This window comes from Heterodontus francisci, chromosome 37, assembly GCF_036365525.1.
Source record: "Heterodontus francisci isolate sHetFra1 chromosome 37, sHetFra1.hap1, whole genome shotgun sequence".
NCBI lineage: Eukaryota > Metazoa > Chordata > Chondrichthyes > Heterodontiformes > Heterodontidae > Heterodontus > Heterodontus francisci.
Window position 1 is genome coordinate 40,112,029 of NC_090407.1, and position 9,417 is coordinate 40,121,445.

Sequence of the window (9,417 nt, forward strand, 5' to 3'; positions counted from 1 at the left end):
GATTCAGCGATGGTAATGCTATTGAATGTCAAGGGGAGATGGTTAGATTCTCTCTGGTTGGAGATGGTCATTGCCTGGCACTTGTGCGGTGCGAATGTTACTTGCCACTTATCAGCCCAAACCTGGATATTGTCCAGGTCTTGCTGCATTTCGACACGGACTGCTTCAGTATCTGAGAAGTCACGAATGGTGCTGAACATTGTGCAATCATCAGCGAACATCCCCACTTCTGACCTTATGATTGAAGGAAGGTCATTGATGAAGCAGCTGAAGATGGTTGGGCCTAGGACACTACCCTGAGGAACTCCTGCAGTGATGTCCTGGAGCTCAGATGATTGACCTCCAACAACCACAACCATCTTCCTTTGCGCTAGGTATGACTCCAGCCAGCGGAGGGTTTTCCCCCTGCTTCCTATTGACCTCAGTTTTGCTAGGGCTCCTTGATGCCATACTCGGTCAAATGCTGCCTTGATGTCAAGGGCAGTCACTCTCACCTCTCCTCTTGAGTTCAGCTCTTTTGTCCATGTTTGAACCAAGGCTGTGATGAGGTCAGGAGCTGAGTGACCCTGGCGGAACCCAAACTGAGCGTCACTGTGCAAGTTATTGCTAAGCAAGTGCTGCGTGATGGCACATTTACTTACAACTGTGCTTAAGTTGCAATCCTTTATATGCTATTTCCTATGCATCAGCTTCAACCAGATCATGTGGGTAAGGAATAGAGTCGAGCTCAAAATAATGCATCCATCTTCAAAAATAATACGTTCCATGGCTGAGTGGCATTAAAAATTGTTAAGGAATATTGTCCATCATACAGCAAGGAACAGGGCAGATAATATGGGACAAAAGGCTACATTAACAAACAACAAGGTTCCATTAATTGAAATGTTACCCCAAACCTTCTTGTCAATACAAGATCCTCCTTCCCTCCTCCATAACCAGTGATTACAGGCTCTTCCTATCCTTTGGCATAATCCAGATATTTTCTGCCATGATTAAATAAATAAAATAAAATAAATAAAAAATAAAATTAAAATAAAATCTCCAGGTGGACTCCCATAATGAATATTTGCAGCACCTGGCACATCACAATAAGTTTACAACCTTCTCCGTCAAAAACAAGAGGTTCCACTCTAAGTAAAAACAAGCTCTGTCAAAGGAAAACCATCACTTTGCTAACTTGACAACACTGTTTTTTTATTCCCATCCCTTACACACCTGCAGAGCTTGGGTAAAGTATTAAGTAAGTTAAAAGAGTAATGGTCTTCCCTGTAAGACAGAGAAATGTGATCATAGTAAATAAAAACTGGAGTACTTTGATCACGTAATATTCACAGTAGTAATTTCACCTGATCCAAAGTATGTTGTTTCAAATAAAATATTCCATCCACATCAACCAGAATGTGAGAAATCCCCCAGTTTCTCAAATTATACAACCAGTACGAACAATGCAATTAGAAGCAAATAAAATCACAAAGCCGTTTGGGTTGCAAAATATAAATGATCAGTTGTGATGGGGCAGACTCTGAAAGAAAACAGGGTGACAAAATCCTAGATTTCAGTCAATCATTTCTACTGTGGACAATGGAAGAGTGAGATACGTCTAGGATCAATAATGCATTGGAAAATTGATGGCCAGAAACCCAATGGCAGTCATTTTAAACAAACCTGCCTGGTGGTAAACGTACTGGATCGCATCAGTTGCCCGCTTTACACCCCACCCAGTTTTGGTTTCCATTGACTTAAATAGAAAGTCAAATTGGCACAGTGTAAAACAGGCAATTGACACAATCCCGTCAGTTTCCCAATGGAAAGGGTAGGTTACAGTTACCCCTGTGGAGAGGACCTTCCAAGTGTTGCTAAAGTTTCCCTAATGTTTTCCCAACTGGAAACTAGAAAGCTGGACAGAAACCTGAGTCAAATTTTACACCAATCTGATTGTAGGATAACATGATAATTACAGGCAAGGAATACTATTTGTTCCATTGTAATCCATACCACCTAAAATGATGCTGAAGGCCCCCATTTCAGCACCCAATTGCTAGGGGGTCTTTAGCATTGGTCTACTATCCCATGCTGGAATATGATCCAGCCAACTATTAATGAACAAATCCAATCTTACCAGAATAGGATGCAATAATCGATTATAGTTAAAGCTTTCTCACATATAGAATTTCTAATTACTCAGAGTGGGTTTGGCAACTACACAAGAATCTCTTTGCTTGAGATCGCCACAGCAATTGCTCACTCTCCAAGAAGGAATATGATACAAATGTGCACAATGTTGGAGAAAGAAGTCCTTCAAGTGAGATACATATCCTGGAAGAGCACTTGTAGCTATTGATTAATGAAGAGCAGTATGTGAGGAAATTGGATTTGAGAAAGGAGATCATGGCAGAGATCTGTGAGTTGATTGCTCCAGAAATGGATACCATCAGCTGCCTTGACTTTTTGGGAGGCAGTGTCTGTCCAAACATAGAGCAGAAGTTGAGCAAAATTGGTACAAAACACCTCAACATTACATATTCACTCTGCAAGGATGCTACTTCAACATTGTTGGCCAAGGAATTCAAAGCAGATATTACTCCACACCTTTAGTGATAAAACAATACCGGGAAGTATTGCTGTAAAGAGTTTGCCAACAATAATGCGTAATGTACGAATTTCCAATTACTTGCAGATGCAAAGAACTGCGTGTAAAAATGAAGCAATCAGTTTTTGTGTTAGTTTATCGATTGCTGATTACGTACTAGCTTGATGTTGGTATCTGTTGACTGTTTCTGCAAGGCACGGGCTTTTACTTCTGCAGAAGTATAAGGAAGTCAAGGGATATAGGGCAACGATGGATAAGTGGAGTTGAGGTACAGATCAGCCAAGACTTAGATGAATGGAGGGAGAGGCTCAAGTGGCTGAATGGCTGATTCCTGTTCTTATGGAGAAATGAACATTCGCTTTCAAGGTCCAATGGATGTTGAATGGCAGCTCAGGGTCTTTATTGTTTTGATATATCACCAAGGTAGCAAAGTTTATAAATTACTGTAGATACACTGTTTTGTTCTGAATACTCCTCATTCACATGTTTAGTGTTAAATAAATTGGTAGCTTCCAGCAGGAGTCTCAGTCTGATAACGTGTATATTCAATTCACCTATTTGAAACAAGGTGAATCACATGCTGGCATGTGATACATTTCAGCAAGCTGGAGTACCATGGCAAGGATTCTCTATTCAATCCCTGGCTCTGAATATCATTTACCTAGACAATGGGCATTAAAAGACACACGCCGGACCTTAAGGGTCAAGAGGTCTGCTGACAGGGTGCTTGGTGATTCTAAACCTGAGTGGAATATCTAGGGTAAAGCCCAGAAATGTAAGAACGCTGTGTCGATGAAATTGCTCAGTATGTTAAAAGCAGTAGTATGAAGTGAACTGGAATTCTAACTTTAATGAGAAATGGTCAGTTAACAAGCCCTGCTGAAGCAATGATTTAGTTCTTATATGTTAAGGTAAATAAGTTGGAGCTGATTGACTTTAGGGATTAATGTAGTAAACCAATATGTAGAACACACTGGCTTCACATCAAGTGGCTTGACCATTTTCATTTGCACTATCTAGGCATCAAGTGGCAGCACAGGGGGCCTAACACTTATATTTTCGAGTGCTGAACTATAACGGAAATGTTGCCACGGTCAAAAAGGACCAGTTACGTTGATCTGGACATGCTAGTCACAAGTTTAATTATTGAATTCCCAAAGCCATCTCCAACACAAAGGTGAGCAGATGAAACGCTATACAGACACACTAAAGTTCCCTTCCAAGACTCAAACCATTCCAATTTGGACATATGTAGTTGCTAATATTGTGAAGTTTGAAATAATACAAAGAAGGTCCATATTCTTCTGCTGCACTTGAACTGATTACGGTATTTTCTGGCTATGTGGTGATTACAGCAGCCTCTCTGTATCTCCATTACATTGTTCATCCACTGTAATTACAGTTTTCACAGACAAGGACCCCAAATTTCCTCAGGGCTTCCCTAGAGTTCTGGTGTAAAAGGGGTGGGAGATGACCGGTCGGGGGTAGGAAATTGGACAGAGCCTAGAAACATAAACACTGCCCGCTGAAGAAAAACCTATAAGAGTTCCCGCTGGGGGACAGGGAGTATTTCCTTCTGCACCATCAGTTACCTAATGTGGAAAAGGCGGTGAGGCTGCTGGGACAGTGCTGCCCTCTGGGGTTCCTCCTTATTTTGCCTCTGTGGTGGCCCAGGATGCCAGTAATATACACACGTTCATAGGCATTACCATCGCTGAATCCCACACCATCAACATCCTAGGGGGTCCATTGACCAGAAACTGAACTGGACAAGCTACATAAATACTGTAGCTACAAGAGCAGGTCAGAGGCTGGGACTTCTGTGACGGGTAACTCACCTCCTGACTTGCCAAAGCCTGTCCACCATCTACAAGGCACAAGTCTGGATGAGTGCAGTTCCAACAACACTCAAGAAGCTCAACACCATCCAGGACAAAGCAGCCCACTAGATTGTCACCCCATCCGTCACCTTCAACATTCACTCTCTCACCGACACACTGTGGCAGCAGTGTGTACCATCTATAAAATGCACTGCAGCAACTCACCACAGCTCCTTTGACAGCACCTTTCAAATCCGCAAACTCTACCACTGAGAAGGGCAAGGGCACCAGCCACATGGAAACACCACCACCTGCAAGTTCCCCTCCAAGTCACACACTATCCTGACTTGGAACTATATTGCCATTCCTTCACTGTTGCTGGGTCAAAAACCTGGAACTCCCTTCCTAACAGCACTGTGGGTGTACATACCCCACATAGACTGTAGCGGTTCAAGAAGATGGCTCACCACCACCTTCTCAAGTAGCAATGAGGGATGGGCAATAACACCCACATTCCATGAGCAAATAAAAAAAAATACAAAAATGTCAGACAGGAAAAGACCACCTGGTCCATCAAGTCTGTCCCGTTCAGTCATAGTGCAATAAAGCTTTGTGGAGTCCTAATGCTCTTCAAACACTGGCAGCCATTTGTCTCTGACCCCGATTGTCAGGAGATCAGACTACCCATGGGGAACATCACTCAACATCCCACCTACATTCTGTACTCAGTGATATCAGCCTCAGCTGGGAAGTGGTTTAGGTAATGCTCTCATTCTCAATCATTGCACGACTCAAGTCAACCTAAGCTGAAGCACCAACCGACACTTCACTCCCCACTTACATTAAAAAGTCTTTAATATTTGTGCTTAAAAAAAACTAATGAAAAATTACATACTGTACCATTCAGTTTTCCCCATCCAGTGACAACGCATGTGAAGTTATCTGGCAGTTCTTCACCCGCTAAAGGGAGACAGGTTAGTCTAATCTTGTCAGTGAAGACGACGGGCCAGGAGAGCTTTAATAAAGCTAAATCAAACCTACAAACAATAATGTACAACTCACTTTCAAATATTTATATGTTAACTCCTATTTCAACTCAAATTGAATATGGGAATAACATTTGGATGTAATTATTCACTGTACAAACACCGGATGCCCATTGGCAAGAGTTATTAAAATGAACCAGCTCTCTAAAGAAAATCCCAAAGCTACTCACTGAGGCTTCTTCAAATCATTAAACCTCTAACCTCTACCACCTAGATGGACAAAGGCAGCAGGCGCATGAGAACACCACCACTTCCAAATTACCCTCCAAGTCACACACCATCCTGACTTGGAACAATATCATCATTCCTTCATTGTCATTGGGTCAAAATCCTGGAACTCACTCCACAATAGCACTGAGGGTGTACCTACACCACATGGCCTACAGCGGTTCAAGAAGATATCTCACCAACACCTTCTCAAGGGCAATGCTTCCAGCCTAATGAGGATGGAGGCATTGCTGGGTCTGGTTCTGGGGAAGGAGGTGGAACAAGTGATCAAGTGTCAGTAGAAGAACATTTAGAGAACTGTGACCATAGTATCATAAGGTTTAGGGGAGCTATGGAAAAAGACAAGGAACAATCTAGAATAAAAACACTTAATTAGAGCAGGACCAATTTCAATGGAGTAACACAGATCTGCCCCAGGTAAATTGGAATCAAAGATTGGCAGACAAAACTCCAATGGAACAATGGGCTGCCTTTAAAGAGGAGATGGTTCAGGTACATGAAGTGTGCGCAGTGATACGCAGAGCTCCCTGGATGATGAAAGAGATAGAACATAAGATGAAGCAGATAAAGGGTGTGAATGACAGATGTGAGAACCAGGTTGAATAGAGAAAGTTCAGAGGAGAAGTGTGAAAGGAAATAAGAGAGGCAAAGAGAGAGTATGAGAAGAGACTGGTAACTACCATAAACGGGAATGCAAATGTCTTCTATAGGCATATAACGTGTAAAAGCGTAGTAAGGGGAGGGGTGGGGCTGATAAGGGACCAAATAGAGGATCTACACATGGAGGCCAAGAGCAAGCTAAGATGTTAAATAAGTGCCTTGCATCTATCTTTACCAAGTGTTATGACCAGGTGAGAAAGAGGTCTAAGGTTCCCTTTCTGCCTTCACCTGGTCTTACTGTAACAGGGTTTTATTTTTAAACACATTGTGTTTTTAGCTCCCCCTTGGTGAATCCTTGTTCACCACTTTCCAATTATAATGCAAAGAAACGAGCACAAACAGACTTTCTTAGGTTTAAAGAAGAAAGCTGAAATTTTATTAAACTTAAACTTAAAACTCTAATTCAGTTAATGCCTACAGATACACGCCATGCCCCACGCTAGCATGCATATGCGATATGCACATGCAAATAGAGACAGAAAAGAGCAGAAGAAAAATCAAGTGGAAAAGTTTGAGGCAATATCTGAACAGTTTTTGTTACGGGTCTTTGAGCTCACTGTAGAATCCTTGATTGTAGGTGGATCTTGCTTCTCATTGGGGCCCAGTATTCTTCTTAAACCTTGTTCACTGTAGGAGACTTTTCTCTCTTTGGATTCATGTGTCTTCAGCCAGATTTTGGAGTTCCGTGAGAAACAGATGGGAGCAGACAGGACAGGAGAAGAAGTCTTCTCAATCCAGGGGCCAAGAGCTTTCTGCCAGTTCAAACACTGTCTCTCCAAGTTAAAACTCTCAGTTCAAACTCTGCAACAGCCAGTTAGCCATATGACTAACTGGTCTGACCACATCTGTTTGTGGATTAAATTGGAGCAGGGAGCCCCTCCTTTGTTCCAAACACTGCATACTAATATGCAAACATGTCTTTCTAGCCAGGGGGCTGGCAGTCCCTTGTAACAGGCCTTCCCAGCAACAATTTGAAATTTAATGTCCATGAGGCAAAATTAATGTGCCTCGTTCTTGGCGGGTCGGGGCCTGCATGACAAAATGAAGAAGGTGCTACCAAAGTTATAGTAAAAGAGGAGGTAGTCAACACCCTGGATGAGCTAAAAATTGATAAAGAGGCATTAGAAAGGCTGGCTGCACATAAGTTGACAAGTCACCAGGATCAGATGGGATGCATCCAAGGATACTGAAGGAAGTAAGGGAGGAAATTGCAGAGGCATTGGTCATAATCTTCCAATCCTCCTTAGATACAGAGGTGGTGCTAGAGGACTGGAGAACTGCAAATGCTACATCTTTGTTCAAAAAAAGGTGTAATGATAAACCAAGCATCTACAGGCCTGTCAGTTTAATCTCAGTGGTGGGAAAACTTTTAGAAACTATAATTCAGGACAAAACTAACAGTCATTTGGCCAAGTGTGGATTAATTAAGGAAAACCAACATGTTAAAGGCAAATTGTGTTTAACTAACTTTTAGTTTCTTGATGAGGTAATAGAGAGAGTTGATGAGGATAATGTGGTTCATGCAGTGTACATGGGCTTCCCAAAGACATTTGATGAAGTGCCACATAACAGGCTTGCCAGAAAATTTGAAGATCATTGAATAAAAGGGACAGTAGCAGCATGGATATGAAGTCAGCTGAGTGGTGAATAGTTGTTTTTCAGACTGGAGGAAAGTATATAGTGGGATTCCCCGGGGTTGGTGTTGGGACTCTGCTTTTCTTGATATATATTAATGGCCTAGACCTCAAAATTTGCAGATGACACAAAAGTTGGAAATATTGTGACCTGTGAGGAGGATAATGATAGACTTTAAGAGGACATAGCCAGGCTGGTGGAATGGGCAAACACATGGCAGATGAAATTTAATGCAGAGAAGTGTGAAGTGATACATTTTGGTGGGAAGAATGAGGAGAGGCAATATAAAATCAAGGGTGCAATTCTAAAGGGGGTGCAAGAGCAGAGAAACCTGGGGTATATGTAAACAAATCATTGAAGGTGGCAGGGCAGGTTGAGAAAGAGGTTAAAAAGGCATGCGGGATCCTGAGCTTTATAAGTAGAAGCATAGAGCATAAAAGCAAAGAAGTTATGATGAACATTTATAAAACACTGGTTCGGCCTCAACTGGAGTATTGTGCCAATTCTGGGCACCAGACTTTAGGAAGGGTGTGAATGCTTTAGAGATGGTGCAAACAGGATTTACGAGAATGGTTCCATGGATGAGGGACTTGAGTTATGTAGCTAGATCGGAGAAGCTGGGGTTGCTCTTCTTAGAGAAGAAAAGGTTGAAAGGAGATTTGATAGTGGTGTTTAAAATCCTGAGGAGTCTGGACAGAGTGGATAGAAACTGTTCTCATTGGGAGAAGGGTCAAGAACCTGAGGACATCGATATAAGGTGAATGGCAAAAGAACCAATAGACATGAGGAAACAGTGAGTGGTTAGGATCTGGAATACACTGCCTGAGAGTGTGGTGGAGGTAGATTCAATTGTGGCTTTCAAAAGGGAATTGGATAAGCACCTGAAGAGAAAAACATTTGCATGGCTACAGGAAAATAGCTGGGGAGTAGAACGAGCTGATTTGCTCTTGCAGAGAGCTGGCACTGATATGATGGGCCAAATGGCCTCCTTCTATGCTGTAACCATTCTATGATTCTATGAACTAGGGATTGGGGCAATAAATGCATCACCAACATCCCCAGAACGAATATTTAAAAAATTGTGTAACACAACTGAATGATACGCGGAGCCTAAACACCAGCACAGACGAGTTGGGCTGAATGGCCTGTTTCTGTACTGTAAATTCTATGTTATTCTATGTACATTTATTGAGCCCTCCAATTGTGGGGCTTGAATAGGGGGCGGGATGCCCTTTTCTGAGCTGTCTCCCTTTAACAGCAGCAATAATGGACATACTGCTGCCATTCCAGGACATCCTGCCAACCCTCGCCTTTAAGGTCAGAGTTAGTTCCAGTGGGTAGAAAAGGAATGGAACACTTTTCTTGGGCCTTCACCCACTGTCTATTAAGTGAAGCAGGATGTACAAGTGGTAGGTGCTGGCAAAGTCGGGAATCCAGC